This window comes from Felis catus, chromosome A2 (genome assembly GCF_018350175.1).
Source record: "Felis catus isolate Fca126 chromosome A2, F.catus_Fca126_mat1.0, whole genome shotgun sequence".
NCBI classification, from domain to species: domain Eukaryota; kingdom Metazoa; phylum Chordata; class Mammalia; order Carnivora; family Felidae; genus Felis; species Felis catus.
Window position 1 is genome coordinate 67,926,041 of NC_058369.1, and position 16,756 is coordinate 67,942,796.

The following is a 16,756-nucleotide window of genomic DNA, read 5'->3' on the forward strand; positions in this document are numbered from 1 at the left end:
CTGGTTGTGCTCTTTATTTGGAGGGAGAAAGGACCAGATGCGTGATTCTGTATGAAACCATGGGCTACGGCCAATGATTTGGCCGAATGGTCAGGGACTTGGAAGAAATGGAATTAGAACACTGGTGAGAAAGAAATTTGGGAAGGTGTACTTTGGGGGACCACTCTGAATAGCCAAAAAATGGAAATGTATTTGTGTTCCATGTGAATACTCACCAAAGGACGACCTTGGCAAAGGAGGACTTTAATAATCAAGTAGATAGGGCGACCCATTCTGTAGATACCAGTAAGCCTCTTTTCCAGCCATCCTAGTCATCAGTGGGCTCATGATCAGAATGGCCATGTGGTGGGAATGGAGGTTATGCATGGTTTAACCTAATAGACTTCCATTCACCAAAGCTGACTTGGCTAAGGCCACTGCTAACTGCTCGATCTGCCAGCAACTGAAACCAACGTTGAGTCCCAGGATGGCACCATTCTCCATGGTGATCATCCAGCTACCTGGGGCAAGTTGACTACATTGGACCACTTTCATCATGGAAGCAGCAGCAATTTATTCTTACCACAATACATATCTACTCTAGATACAGATTTGCCTTCCCTGCACAAAATGTTACCACCAAAACTACTATCCATAGATTTACAGAATGCTGTTAAAACTAATTAGCCTACAACTTTTGATCATACACATTTATTTTTTAAATATAGTCACTTTTACTGCATTGGCTAGGAATTTCTGTAACATATTTTAAAAAGCTATAATTATTGGCGTCTTTATTTTTTCCCTGATTTGCTAAAGAATGCTTCTCACATTTCACGCATGAGGATATGTGTTCTATGGACTGGGTCGATGTTCAGATACATAGGACATGTGTTCAAGTAAGAACTTCCCTTCAAACCATTTAATTTTTATTTATTTTTGAGAGAGACAGAGACAGAATGTGAGTGGGTTAGGGCAGAGAGAGAGGGAGACACAGAATCCAAAGCAGGCTCCAGCCTCCGAGCTGTCAGCACAGAGCCCGACACGGGGCTCAAACCCATGAACTGTGAGATCATGACCTGAGCCAAAGTTGGACGCTCAACCCACTGAACCACCCAGGTGCCCCCTTCAAACCATTTAAATTAAAAAAAGAAGAAAAATACCATAAAGGGGTGTTGCATTTCATTTAAGAGTTAATCACATATATTGAAATGGTTGTACTCAAAAAATGATAAAGTACATAAATTTTATTAAAATCTCTTATATTTTTAAGTATTTGTTCATAGCCTAAAGGTTAATATATAAAAATAATATGCTTTATGTGTGAATGTACTTGGTTTGATGATAATTGTGTTTAGGATTTTTTCATTTATACTGATAGTTTTATAGAAGGAATTGGAATGTAAATTATTTTCCTTTTTTAAAATTTGGTATTGCTGGTAAGAAAATATTTAAATTATGATCCAAAATTTTAAAATGAGAGATTAGTCAGATATTTTTGAATCAAATGGAGTATGTTACATTGTTTTAGATGTTTGGTTTCATGTAGGTTTTCAAATTTTTCAATTTAACGTTATAATTGGAATTTTCTTAACTTTATAATCTCTGTTACATCCTTAACTCTTCTTATTTTCTTAATTGTGTTTAAGTGCATCTCCTTTCCTTTATAAATTTCTTTTTCTGTTTAAATTTTTACAGAGATTTGTCTTTTTTAATCCCTTTGCTTTTATTTAGTCATTTATTTGTTTATTATATGTGTATTTTAAAACTAGAGTTATTCAAAACTCTTTATTTTGATTCTTTCTTTTGTAGATTTCTTTTCGGTTGTATTAATTTCTACTGTTATTTATAATTTTCCTTCTATTGTCTTCATTATATTCTTTAATACTTATGTAGCTTGTTGAACTCATTTAATCCTGGTAAATACAAGTATGTTTTTAAATACTCAATTTACATTTTAAGTTTTCACTGCACATATATATATATATATATATATACACTTATACATTAGATTAAAATTTCACTATATATGTAAAAGTTATATAAAATTTATAAATACATCTTTTATTAATTTAATTTAATTTAATTTACTTTTTTTTTTTATTTTAGAGAGAGTATGTGAACAGGAGAGAGGGACAGAGGGAGAGAAAGAGAATATCAAGTAGGCTCCACTCTGACGTTGACGCCTGACACTGGGTTCAATCCCACAACCTTGGGATCATGACCTGAGGTGAAATCAAGAGTCAGATGCTCAAATGACTGAGTCCCCCAGGTGCCTCAACAAATACATCTTTTAAAAATTGCCACTAAAAAAGTTATTCTTTTCAGATCCTGCAACTCATCTTTGTTTTGTTTTTGTCATATGTTCTAATTTAAGGAAAACTAGTTATGTGAAATTTTCTTATTTTCATTTCTTATTATGTTAAGTCATTTACATGGATTAAATATTCCTTGTAGGTCCTTAGTTTTTTCCTCCTTATAAGACTTCATTTTTAATATACTATGGTTATTAAAATTAGAGTCTTCTAGAATATATTTTCCTTTATTTGGTAGACAGCCAAGCCCCTCAAGAAGGCATCACCACCAGATTCAATGCAAATGATTTACCATAACCTTTGGGGCAAAGTGGGCAATGAACTCAAAACAGCAATTTTTATATCGCTCCTCAATCAAATGATCATACAACAGAGAAACCTGTTTTATACACTACTATAAACAAAAATATTATCTTTTCCTTTCTTTTTTTTCCCCCTAAACACTCATTTTTGTTCATTCAACTTTACAGACAGTTCATGTCTAGTCCCAGAGAATCTAAACACAATGAAATTGGGCATAGTTTGGTCCTGGATCATTTTTAGGACAAATACTACTCGTAGCCTTTCTATACCAAGAAAACATCTGGTTTTAATTGGCACTACTCTTGGGGCCTATAAAAATGTTCCATAAATGAAACATAATTCCAAATATGATATTGAAGTAACTTGCTGAATGGAGTTATTTAGTCTTGTATATGTCAATAAAGGATATATCTTTCAATTTAATAGTAATTTGATTTTGGTATAGTAAAATTTAGTTTTCCCTTCTAATGATAATGAAATAGCAAATGCAGAGGCTTCTTCATTCTATCTTTAATTCATCATATTAAAATAAGTTATCCATATTGAAAACTATTTCCTCTTGGCATGACAGGAAACCAGACATCCATCTATTTAACATTTAATGCAGAAAGTATGCAAATCTGCTCATAGAACTGTACGTCAATTTTCTTTTTTTGTTTTGTGTTTTTTTAGTTTTAACATTTATAAGATACATTTCTTGAATATTTGAAATAGGCTCTTAGACTTGGATTTTTGTTAGAATTCATAATGCAAAGCAAAGCTTGGTTGTTCTCCATGGACAAAATCATAATAATGAAAATTCTCACTTCATTCTCAATAGAATGTCTGATACAATCTGAACGTGAAAAGAGAAGAATAATTCACACAGTACTCTTATTCTTTCTGTCATGTGCCTTATAAACTTTATTTTACTTAGTCTTTCCTTTAACTATCCTAGATTTCTAATATTATTGTGTTCCAAATTAGAAAATAAGTGATAAAAGATCAGCATTTCATCCAAGTTACAGAGTTTCCTCTGTAAGGTGTTTCCTCGAAGAGTTTAAAAATCTTACCTTTCACTAAGAGTGTGAGAATATATCTTATTATTGCTCATTAAAATTAATTCTAAGGCCATCATGAGATTCTTGCCTTTCTCAGAAAAATCTAATGGATTTTAGAACAGTCAACTTTCCCGCTAAGATAACTGACAGTGAGTCAACTTTTTTGTGTGTAAGATTTCCTGCTAACTCTTCAAGTATTTCAATAGCTTCTTAGAAACTTTAAGAGTCTAGCTTTTACATCATCAATTCTCCATTAAAGGACTCTGTGGTTCTGGAAATGGCATGAGAGCATTTTTCCAACAATTCTTACCATTTTGTCTTACCATTTTGGATTTGGAATTGTTTTCTTTGGGGGAAATATGAGTTTGTGATTCAATTGAATTGTTAAGAGCAGTCAGTATTTTTTATTTTATTGTTTTAATTGTTTAATGCTTATTTATTTATTTTTGAGAGAGAGAGAGAGAGCAGTGGAGGGGCAGAAAGAGATGGAGACAGAATCCCAAGAAGGCACAGAGCCCAAGGCAGGGCTCGAACCCACGGACCATGAAATCATGACCTGAGCGGAAATCAAGAGTCAGACATTTAACTGACTGAGCCACCCAGGCACCCCAAGAGCAGTTAGTTATTAGGTACAGGTCCACAGGCATACATATGTACCCGCTATACGTACTCACACACATCATGGCTCAGAATTCCCTTCTAACGAGGATTTGATAAAAGAAAATTAGTCTAATATATGGATTTTATTTATACAGCTTAACTTTTTTCCATATCGAGAAATTCCTTTAGAAGTACTCAAAATATTTATGATTGCTTTAGGACATTTATCTAAGAATTACTTAAAGGTAATGAATCTAGGGGCGTCTGGGTGGCTCAGTCGGTTAAGCTCAGTTGGTTAAACGTCTGGCTTTGGCTCAGGTCATGATCTCGTGGTTCGTGGGTTCGAGCCCTGCGTGGGGCTCTATGCTGACAGCTCAGAGCCTGGAGCCTGCTTCGGATTCTGTGTCTCCCCCTCTCTCTCCCCCTCCCTTGCTTGCACTCTGTCTCTCTCTATCTCTCAAGAATAGATAAACTTAATAAAAAAAAAAAGCTAATGAATCTACATATTTGTGTATATTTCCTGAACTTTTTTCTTTTAATTACATCATTCTCTGGCATTCTAACACATCACATGTGCTCTCTAATTCCTCACAATCCCACCCTAGTGTATCTGCAAGGGCCCTTCATATGAGAGGACAGTGATTTATCCTGACCCAAAGACACTAACTTATTTAAAGTAGAACAGTTATCTCATGTTTCCCTAGAATAAAAACAATATTCAAGATTTGAAGCAACACTCAAGATCAACTTTCATGTATGACGTTTGGACTCCTTCCACCAGGAAAATATGGGATCTATGGGAGATCCACTTCCATTCATGGACTTAAATTGTAGAAAAATAGTCTTAGTGGGACAACTCACCCAGTGGCACTGTTATTACTTGGAGCTCTAGTCTGAATAAAGCTATCCATCTTCATGATCGCCTTTTTTATATTTGAGGCCAAAAGTTATTTATTTTTAATCATGTATCTCCAAAAATAAAATAATTATTTTTCAGTATTGTTTCTGAAAACATGCTTTTTATTTCCACAATTCTTTTCTTCCCCCCTTTTCTGTGTGCGTTCTATTCTACCTCCATGTTCTTTCTGGATTTCTGAATTTTACCACTTTCAACTGAGTGCAACATTTCTGTATAATATTTTACACTAACGTATGCTATCATTTGAGATATTTTTCTAAGTATTTATATTTAGTAATATTAACAAGATAACATTACTTATATAATAACATTTATGCTATTATAGATACTAATGTAATGCATATTATATGGTATATTACATAAATAATAACAACTTTAATTTTAACAGCATTCTTAGGAATAATGTTTTCTTATTATTGTTATATATTACTGATATATTGAAAAAGGGGAAATTTAAACATTGAACAGAATTATCTGCAACATATAATACAAATATACATTCATAGTATAGAAGATAGAGGATTATAGTAAAGAGGATTTCTTCAGCCAGAGGATGAATTTACAATTTACATTTTTGGACACCATGCAGTGGCATAGCCAATGCACCTTCTCTATCATGGGCTTGTCACACAGGTGTCAGGACCCAACAGCACACGTGTCCCAGTTCTGTCCACACCTCATGCAAACAGCTCCCTTGACCCTATGGAAATGTCAATGTGGTCCACCCTGGGTTGAATGGACAAGGAGGAAAGCCCATATAGTACTTAGAAGTAGACTTGTGGTCTTTTGGTTATGGCATTTTGAGGTCATCTGTAGACAGAGGAATGCACTTTTTATAAATGTGAAAATTGCCCAAAGAGCATCTATATTTTCTAAATCAGAAGGTGCGTCTTCTTAAAGACAAAAGCCTTTAAAAAGTTGAGGGCTTAGTGTTCACAGCACAACAATGTAACTCATTTCAGAAAACATTTGGGTAATACCTAATCTAATTAAGGACAAGTCTTCTGAAAAACAAAGCTTTATGAAGTTTGTCACTTTAGAATTGAATTTTAATAAAATGTAAAAGTATAAACCCTTACATTTTATTCCAAGAAAGCCTTGAAATTACTCTTGGGTTCAAAATACTTTCATGGGAAAAAAAACACAATCTGTGATAAAACGTCAGGCATAGGCTTTACCACTTTTTAAACAAATCTATAAGGACTTTGTGGGCATGATAGGGCAACAAAGGTCAAAGTGTCTGGCTTTTACAGCAGAAAACATGATCTCTTCTTCTTCTTTCCAGGGGTGGGCATAGACCTACTGTAAGAATTTCATAAACACTTGAGCTATCACTGGGTGGGAGCCAAGTATTCAGATACTTAACACTGATCCTTAGATCCTTAGCCAGGATGTGGAAAGGTAATTGGAGCTGCCTTCTTCCCCTTTGCTTTCTCAATCATGACTTTGCTTTACTTCAAGTTTAGCTCTCCCTGCGATGATAAGAAAGTTGGGGAGAAGACGTCACACTTCAGTGCACCACTCGGCACGCACATTTCGGAATGATGCAGAACACACAGTTAAGAGTACATGTGTCCACAGGTAGGATAATCTTGTCCACCTGCACCCCTAAAGCTCAACTTCACTGGTTTCCCATCTACCATAACATTGGAGAACTGCTGTCCACGACAACAGGAGTGATGTTTTCCAGGAGCTGCATCTGTTGTGCAGCTGATCAGGAGACAAGGTTTCCCTGTGTCTCGGTCTCAAGATCTCCCATCTGATGGTCTCTATCACCAGGGGTGGGTGGCTGGAGCCACCATCCACACCACGCACACCTGAGTTGACTGGAAACCAAAGCCCATCCATAGCCACCATCCAAACCTACGGAAAATAGCTGTGAACATAAAAGCAACATAAAAGCATGACTACTCATTGAATAACTAGAAATGAGTTAAAGCATAAAGAGATATTGATAGGTGAGTGTGGCCTTTGACATCTCAGGCTTGCAAAGCACATACAAACATAGAGAGCTGCAATTCTCGGACTATAGTTTCCAGTTAAGAGAGTCAGGGTGGCTGGTTATAACGCAAACTCTCAAGCTCCACCCACAATGATTTTGACTTCGTGGGCCTGGGACGGACCCGGGTACTGCATTTCTACAAGCCTGCCAGGTCACCCCAACGCAAGTGACTCAGATCACACTTTGAGAAACAACGAACTGCAAAAAATATCGGACTTTGGAGCTGAGAGATAAGGTCAGCAGATACACGGATGGCATCTCAGTCTCATTTCCTCAGCCTACGTCAACTAATGTTTCTTCTTAGAAATAATCTGCATTTTGCTATTTCTCCTCTTTTGAGTGTGCCTGGGTGGCTATTACAAGGAGGTGGAGAAGAGCTGGCATCAGATAGGTATGCACATGTTCTTGTCCAGTTCTTGGACACTGTCAGAGATCCTGGTGTGATCTGCTTTCTGGGCCTCTGTGAAGTGTGGCCAGTGTGGTCTGACTCCCTGAGCCAGGCTTCTCTGCCTCTCCCACTGATATACTGGCCCCAGACGTGTTGGCTCCTATTATGGAGAACTGGTTATAGGCTCTCATGTTATTCATCCAGAAAAATTTCCTCTGACCCAGGCTAAACTGATAGGTATAAAAACTGATATTCACTTTTGTCTTTATGATTTTTTCCAGGTATTATGCAATTTGAGTATTGATTTTTCTCTTTGAAATAAAAAAAATACAGTGACTGTGACTTGCCATGAACTTTTATTTTAGTTTCTATTTTTGTCCTGTTTACATATTACTACACTTGATGAAAATCAAAGGGCATCTACATCATAAATACTTGGTGAAATGTACTTAAGCTTTCCCAGTAATCTAATACGGTCTTTGCAAAAAGAAAAAAAAAAAGGAAAGAAATATTCAAGTGCTTGTGGAGAAAAATATATTTCTCTCATAAAGTTGTAGCCTTGATTTACATAAAGTTATAGCCTTCATTTTCTGCAAGGAAAACCTCCCAAGGTACTGTTTTCTCAGCATATGGCCTCTTGTATTCTTCATTTAACTACACTAGAATATTAAAAATTCTCAGGATGTCTTTCTGCTAGTGTTGATATAGGGAGACACACACAAGAAGGAAGTCGGAGCCTTTACACCACATAAAAGAATTCATTCCAAATGGATGTAAGAGTTAAGACTATAAAACTCGCCAAAGAAAACATCGACGGAATTTTTCATGAGATTGGATTTGGTGGCGTTTCCTTCAGTATGATGCCTAAAATATGGACAAAAAAAGAAGGATAATAGACAAATAGGACTTCATCAAAATGAAGAGGAGAAAAATAACTAAATTTGTGTGTGTGTGTGTGTGTCAAAGAACACTATCAAAAGACTGAAAGATATCCCATAGAATGGAGAAAATATTTATATATAATATATCTAACAGGGGATGAATGCCCAGAATACATAAAGAATTATTAGAATTCAAGGGCAACAACAGTAAAAATCCAATTTAAAAATGTTTAAAAGACTGAATAGCCTTTTTCCCAAAGAAAATATACAAATGGCCAGTAACCACTTAAAAAATGCTCAACATCACTAGGCATTAAAGAAATGCAAACTAAAACCACCCATTAGGATGGAAGAAAGAAAGAAAGAAAGAAAGAAAGAAAGAAAGAAAGAAAGAAAGAAAAGGAAGGAAGGAAGGAAGGAAGGAAGGAAGGAAGGAAGGAAGGAAAGAAGGAAGGAAAGAAGGAAGGAAGGGAGGAAGGAAGGGAGGAAGGAAGGGAGGAAGGAAGGAAGGAAGGAAGGAAGGAAGGAAGGAAGGAAGAGAGGGAGGGAAGAAATAGCAGGTATTGGTTATGTGGAGAGATTGAAACCCGGTGCATTGCCGGTGGCAATGTAAAATGGTGCAGCTGCTGTGGAAAATAGCTTGGTGTTTCCTCGAAAAGCTGAACTTAAAATTGCCATGCAAACAAACCACACATATTTGTCCTTTTGTGCCAAAAGGCTTATTTCTCATAGGGTATTAGAGCAGGTGGAATCATGGAGACAGAGAGTAGAATGGAGGTTGCCTGGGGCTAGAGGAGGGAGAGGTGTGAGTTATTCTTTTTTTTTTTCCAACGTTTATTTATTTTTTTTGGGACAGAGAGAGACAGAGCAAGAACGGGGGAGGGGCAGAGAGAGAGGGAGACACGGAATCGGAAGCAGGCTTCAGGCTCTGAGCCATCAGCCCAAAGCCTGACGCGGGGCTCGAACTCACGACCGCGAGATCGTGACCTGGCTGAAGTCGGACGCTTAACGACTGCGCCATCCAGGCGCCCCTGAGATGTGAGTTATTCTATTACTCCATTTGGGTTGACAAAAAGGTTCTGGAAATGGAATGTGATCGTGGCTACACAATATGGCGGGTGTGCTTGGTGTTGCTGAACTATACACTTAAACATAGTTTAGATAGTGAGTTTTATGCTATGTGTTTAATCACAATTTAAAAAAGGAAATGTGTTTCATTCACAATCTGAATGGTAGTCATCAAATGTCAGAATATACGTAGGCATTGAGAAATGTGAACAAAGTTCAAGCAAAAAGAAAATGGCATGGAAACAACATGTGTGTCTATTGACAGATGAGTGGATAAAGAACTTTTGGTAACACATATACAAAGGGATATTATTCAGCCATAAAAACAGAAAATCCTGCCATTTGTGTCAACATGGATGGACCTCCAGGGCATTATTCTAGTATGGTACATAGAAAAGTTGTTAAGAGAATAAATCCAAAAGTTCTCATCACAAGGAAATTTTGTTTTTAATTTCTTTCCTTTTTCTTTTTCTTTTCTTGTATCTATATTAGATTATAGATGTAAACTAAACCTATTCAGGTAATCATTTTGAAATATTTGTAAGCCAAACCATTATGCTGTATGCCTCATGTTATACAGTAATGTATATCCATCACATATCAAAAAAACTGGGGAAAAAGGAAATGCCTCTAAGCAGTTTCTGGCACCAGGAGAAGCCTTCTCAGGGCACCTGCTCAGTGAGAACATTTTCAGTCATTGGGTGACTGGTGATGAAACCATGGCCACAATGCCTCTCATAAAGAGCCCTTGTGGTTCCCCAGTGTTGTCAAGTGAGTCACAGAAAGGAGGAGCAAGTTCTAAAGACAGTTGTTGAGAAGCAACAGAAAGACAAATAAAGAAACCGATCCCATTCACAATCACACCAAGAAGCATAAAATACCTAGGAATAAATCTAACCAAAGATGTAAAAGATCTGTATGCTGAAAACTATAGAAAGCTTATGAAGGAAACTGAAGAAGATGTAAAGAAATGGAAAAACCTTCCGTGCTCATGGATTGGAAGAATAAATATTGTCAAAATGTCAATACTACCCAAAGCTATCTACACATTCAATGCAATCCCAATCAAAATTGCACCAGCATTCTTCTCGAAACTAGAACAAGCAATCCTAAAATTCATATGGAACCACAAAAGGCCAGAATAGCCAAAGTAATTTTGAAGAAGACCAAAGCAGGAGGCATCACAATCCCAGACTTTAGCCTCTACTACAAAGCTGTCATCATCAAGACAGCATGGTATTGGCACAAAAACAGACACATAGACCAATGGAATAGAATAGAAACGCCAGAACTAGACCCACAAACGTGTGACCAATTAATCTTTGACAAAGTAGGAAAGAATATCCAATGGAAAAAAGACAGTCTCTTTAACAAATGGTGCTGGGATAACTGGACAGCAACATGCAGAAGATTGAAACTAGACCACTTTCTCACACCATTCACAAAAATAAACTCAAAATGGATAAAGGACCTGAATGTGAGACAGGAAACCATCAAAACCCTAGAGGAGAAAGCAGGAAAAGACCTCTCTGACCTCAGCTGTAGCAATTTCTTGCTGTACACATACCCAAAGGCAAGGGAATTTAAAGCAAAAGTGAACTACTGGGACCTTATGAAGATAAAAAGCTTCTGCACAGCAAAGGAAACAACCAACAAAACTAAAAGGCAACCAACAGAATGGGAAAAGATATTTGCAAATGACATATCGGACAAAGGGCTAGTATCCAAAATCTATAAAGAGCTCACCAAACTCCACACCCGGAAAACAAATAACCCAGTGAAGAAATGGGCAGAACATGAATAGACACTTCTCTAAAGAAGACATCCGGATGGCCAACAGGCACATGAAAAGATGCTCAATGTCGCTCCTCATCAGGGAAATACAAATCAAAACCACACTCAGATATCACCTCACGCCAGTCAGAGTGGCCAAAATGAACAAATCAGGAGACTATAGATGCTGGCGAGGATGTGGAGAAACGGGAACCCTCTTGCACTGTTGGTGGGAATGCAAATTGGTGCAGCCACTCTGGAAAGCAGTGTGGAGGTTCCTCAGAAAATTAAAAATAGAACTACCCTATGACCCAGCAATAGCACTGCCAGGAATTTACCCAAGGGATACAGGAGTGCTGATGCATAGGGGCACTTGTACCCCAATGTTTATAGCAGCACTCTCAACAATAGCCAAATTATGGAAAGAGCCTAAATGTCCATCAACTGATGAATGGATAAAGAAATTGTGGTTTATATACACAATGGAGTACTACGTGGCAATGAGAAAGAATGAAATATGGCCCTTTGTAGCAACGTGGACGGAACTGGAGAGTGTGATGCTAAGTGATATAAGCCATACAGAGAAAGACAGATACCATATGTTTTCACTCTTATGTGGATCCTGAGAAACTTAACAGAAACCCATGGGGGAGGGGAAGGGAAAAAAAAAAGAGGTTAGAGTGGAAGCGAGCCAAAGAATAAAAGACTCTTAAAAACTGAGAACAAACTGAGGGTTGATGGGGGGTGGGAGGGAGGGGAGGGTGGGTGATGAGTATTGAGGAGGGCACCTTTTGGGATGAGCACTGGGTGTTGTATGGAAACCAATTTGACAATAAACTTCATATATTGAAAAAAAAATAAAAAAATAAAAAATAAATTAATGTGATGAACAGAAAAAAGAAAGAAAGAAAGGAAGCTGCTGAAGGACATTGATTTAGAGAAGAGTTTCCAGTTGCAGAGGTCATTCCAAACAAGCACCTGCTAATAGCTCTATAGTATATATGGTGATAGGAACGCATTGATTAAGCGTCTTACAGCCTAGCATGACAAAGCTTGCTATTTTGCTATGCCACAGTTAACGGGCGTGTTTCTAATTTCTCCTATTTAAAACTGTTGGAAATAGGTTCTGGAGAGCAATTGTATGCAGAATATCTGATTATTTAAGGAACAAATTATCAACACTAAGCATGCATCTGTGCCATTTTTAATATATATATGTGTATAATATAATATATATTTTATATATATATATATAATAATATATATATGTGTATAATATATACACATATATATATTATTTTACAGAGAGATAAGGTGAACAGGGGAGAGGGGTGGAGGGAGAGAGGGAAGAAGGGAGGGAGGGAGAGAGAGAGAGAGAGAGAGAGAGAGAGAGAGAGAGAGAGAATCCCAAGCAGGCTCCACACTCAGGATGAAGCCTGATTCATGGCTCCAACCAACAACCCTGGGATCATCACCTGAGTGGAAACCAAGAGTCCGACACTCAACCAACTGAGCCACCCAGGAGCCCTTGCAGATGTATTATTTTTAAATGATTATATAATTATTTAGATTTTCTATATCCTGACTTCTTTGTTTATTTGATACACTATGGACTCACACGATGTTTTAAAATTTATTTTTCAAATTATGGCAGGGTTTTTTTCTGTATATCTATGCCCCAGGAATTTTCAATATTTCTGCTTAAAAATTATATTCAGTTCTCATACAAAGCACATGAGTAGGCATTTTAAACCTTTTATTTTTGTCTTTTTTTTTTATTTTTCTTTGGGATGCCTGGGTGGCTCAGTCAGTTAAGTGTCCAACTTCTGCTCAGGTCATGATCTCAACAGTTCGTGAGTTCAAAGCCCGTGTCAGGCTCTGTGCTGACAGCTCAGAGCCTAGAGCCTACTTTGGACTCTGTGTCTCACTCTCTCTCTCTCTCTCTCTCTCTCTCTCTCTCTCTCTCTGCCCCTCTCCCATTCATGCACTGTCAACAAATAGTGTAATGATGATTTCAGGAGTAGAATTTAGTGATTCATCACATACAACACTAAGTGCTCATCCCAACAAGTGTCCTTTGTAATACCCATCACCCATTTGGTCCACCCTCTCCTTCCACCTTCCCTCCAGTAACCCTCAGTTTGTTCCCTGTATTTAAGAGTCTCTCATAGTTTGCCTCCCTCTCTGTTTTTATCTTTTTCCTTTTCTTCCTCTGTGTTCATCTGTTTTTTTCTCAAAATTCCACATATGAATGAAATTGTGTACTATTTGCTTTTCTCTGACTTATTTTGTCTAGCATAATACATTCTAGTTCCATCCACACTGTTGCACATGGCAAGATTCCATTCTTTTTCACTGCCAAGTACTATTCCATATACCACATCTTCTTTATCCATTGTAGTAGTTATGAGACAATATTGGAAGAGCAAGAGGGACTTAAATCCTGTAAAGCCACTGGTCAGAGGCAAGGGTTAAAAGTTTCCAAATACTTTTAGAGACAAATACCTCCTTCTGGGAAAGTGAACAAGTGAGAGATAACAGCCATCAGGAATAATGGTTTTCTGGGAAAAATTAGAATTAACAATTTAAGGCCTGCTTGTACAAGTGTTTCTATTTCCCAGGATCCCTAAAAGAATGTCAACCATGGAGAAAGGCATCATGTGATTGTCTCATGTCCACTGAAAAGTAACGACCACTAGATAATGACCATAGGACTGAAAGATGCTTCCCCATCCCTGCCCCTCAGCCTTTGGAAAAGTGCCTATACAAGCCTTGCACACTACCCCTTTGAGAGCAACATTCCCCTTTCTTGCTGGCTCTCTTGTATAACAAGCTATTTCTAATAAACTCTGCCTGCTTACTTTCTTTCAAGCTGTGTTCACTTCTGTGACATTGAGACTCAAGAACCTGGCTTTGGGGATCCAGTAACAGTTAGGCTTGATCTTATTTTTTTTTCATCTTATTTACACTTTGTATTTTTTTCTAAATACATTATTTTTTTTTTTATCCTTTGTTAGCATGGTTTGGGCTTTCTTTCTTTCTTTCTTTCTTTCTTTCTTTCTTTCTTTCTTTCTTTCTTTCTTTCTTCTTTCTTTCTTTCTTTCTTCCTTTCTTTCCTTCTTTCTCTCTTTCTTTTTCATTTAAAAATGCCCTTGGGGAGCCTGGGTGGCCCCGTGGGTTAAGAGTCCGACTGAGGCTCAGGTCAGGTCTCACAGTCTGTGGATTTGAGCCCCTCCTTGGGCTCTGTGCTGACTGCTCAGAGCCTGGAGCCTACTTTGGATTTTGTGTCTCCCTCTCTCTCTGCTCCCTCCCCCACTCACAATTTGTCACTCTCTCTCTCTCTCTCTCTCTCTCTCTCTCTCTCTCTCTCAAAAATAAATAAACATAAATTTTTTTTTAATGTCCTCACTTGTGCCCATTGATTATGAAAGACTTTCCAGTGTTGGTAGTAGTTGACGTGAAAATGCTGGGGTTCAAGAGAGAATGGTCCAGAAAGAATCCATGAGGTGACTTTGGTGCAAAAAAAGGTGGTTTTACTAAAGCACAGGGACAGAACCATGTGCAGAAATTGACTCACTGGGGTTGTGAGGAGAAATTGATTATATACTTTCAAGTTGGGGGGTGGTTAGGGATATCCTAAGTCTCTAAGGAATTTGGAAGCAAGGCTTCCAGGACCTTGAGGGGGCTACCTATTGTTAGGAAAAGATCATTTATTACTGTCTAGTAAAACCTCAGTCATGAGCCCCTGCAGATGTATATCAGTGGGCCATGTTCATGTACCTAAGGGGGGAGGGGCGGGTAGACATAAAAAAAGTTTCCAAAGGAATTTTTACATGTTAAAGAAGACTCACAGGATCCTGGAGGTTGGGCTAATGTTAAGCTAAAGTCGTCTTTTGCCCTTAGCAACGTATTAACATCAAGGCAGCAGAGCTCCCAGAGGAAGGTCACCCTGTCTGTCTCAAGGACTTGTCAATGGGTTGTAACTTGTAAGGAAATTTGATTTTTTTTTTCTTTTGCCTTTGTTCTCCACATCAATAGTTGTATCCCTAAGTTCCTTTTTCTTTATTCATAACTTCGGAAATAAATCACTACCTTTTGGTGTCCTCTTTCAAAGATGAAGCAATTGGGGCCCCTGGGTGGCTCAGTCAGTTGAGCACCGACTTTGGCTCAGGTCATGATCTCACAGCTCGTGAGTTCGAGCCCCACATTGGGCTCTGTGCTGACAGCTCGGAGTCCGGAGCCTGCTTCGGATTCTGTGTCTCCCTGTCTCTCTGCCCCTCCCCTGCTCATGCTCTGTCTCTCTCTGTCTCAAAAATAAATAAAACATTAAAAAAAAAAACAAAGATGAAGAAATTAACTTCCTCTCCTCTTCTTCCAAATCTTCCTCACGGCCTTTGTTGTCAGAAATTCCTCATCAGGTAGTCAATTCGAAAAAAGAGGTTCAGGAAAACTAACCCCTCAATCTTTGAATATTTGAGAACACCAGAGAGTTTCCTTATTATGTGAGTGAGGACACAGAATGGCCTTGAACACTGTGGGGGAAAAGTCTAATTTTGTTCCTTAGCTTCTATTTTTTCTTAATCACCTTATTTCCATATATATTTGTTTTTAAATTTTAGTGTGTTTTGTTTTGCTAAATTTGCTAAATTTTAGTGGGTTTGCTAAATTTGCTAAATTTTAGTGGGTTTGTTTAGTGGGCTTGTTTAGTGGGTTTATTTATTTGCAATAAATAAATATGTATTGGTTCCTATATTTATTTTGAAATGTATAAGTTTTCAATATTCAGGGTGAGGTTTTCATTAATGATAGTGTTATTTTGTTTGTGTACATTTATTTATTTCTGTCACATTTGTCATGACTTCTGCTTCATGGACACCAATCATGATTTTAGGGTCCTTCTTTCCTGCCCCCTATCTTTATTATATTCCCTTTAAATATGTGCAGCCATAATATAATTTGTTTTATATCTGTTAAAACGAACAAACTTGGATTATGATTAATCATTTTAGTAGATGATACATAACAATCCTATAAAAGATATCTACAAATTTCAGATAACTTCCCCATTTTGAATGGACTAGGTCTATATTTTATGTCTTACGTGCTACAGGTAATTCTGTTTCACTTTTAATTTCTTCGTCGCAATATACAAGCATGTATAAAATACATATATATGTAAATTTATATACGTATATAAATTTATATATTTATATATGTAAATTTGAGATTCATATATATATATATGAATCTTAAAATCTTTGTTACATTACTCACATCACTTTTATGCAGCTCAATTTTGAATTGGTTAGCTTACAATGCAACTTAAAATGATTTCAGGAATAGAATTTAGTGATTCATCCCTTACATATAACACTCAGTGCTCATCCCACCCAGTGCCCTCCTTAATGCCCATCACCATTTAGCCCATCCTCCCCACTCAGCAACCCACCAGCAACCCTCAGGTTGTTCTCTGAATTTAAGAGTCTCT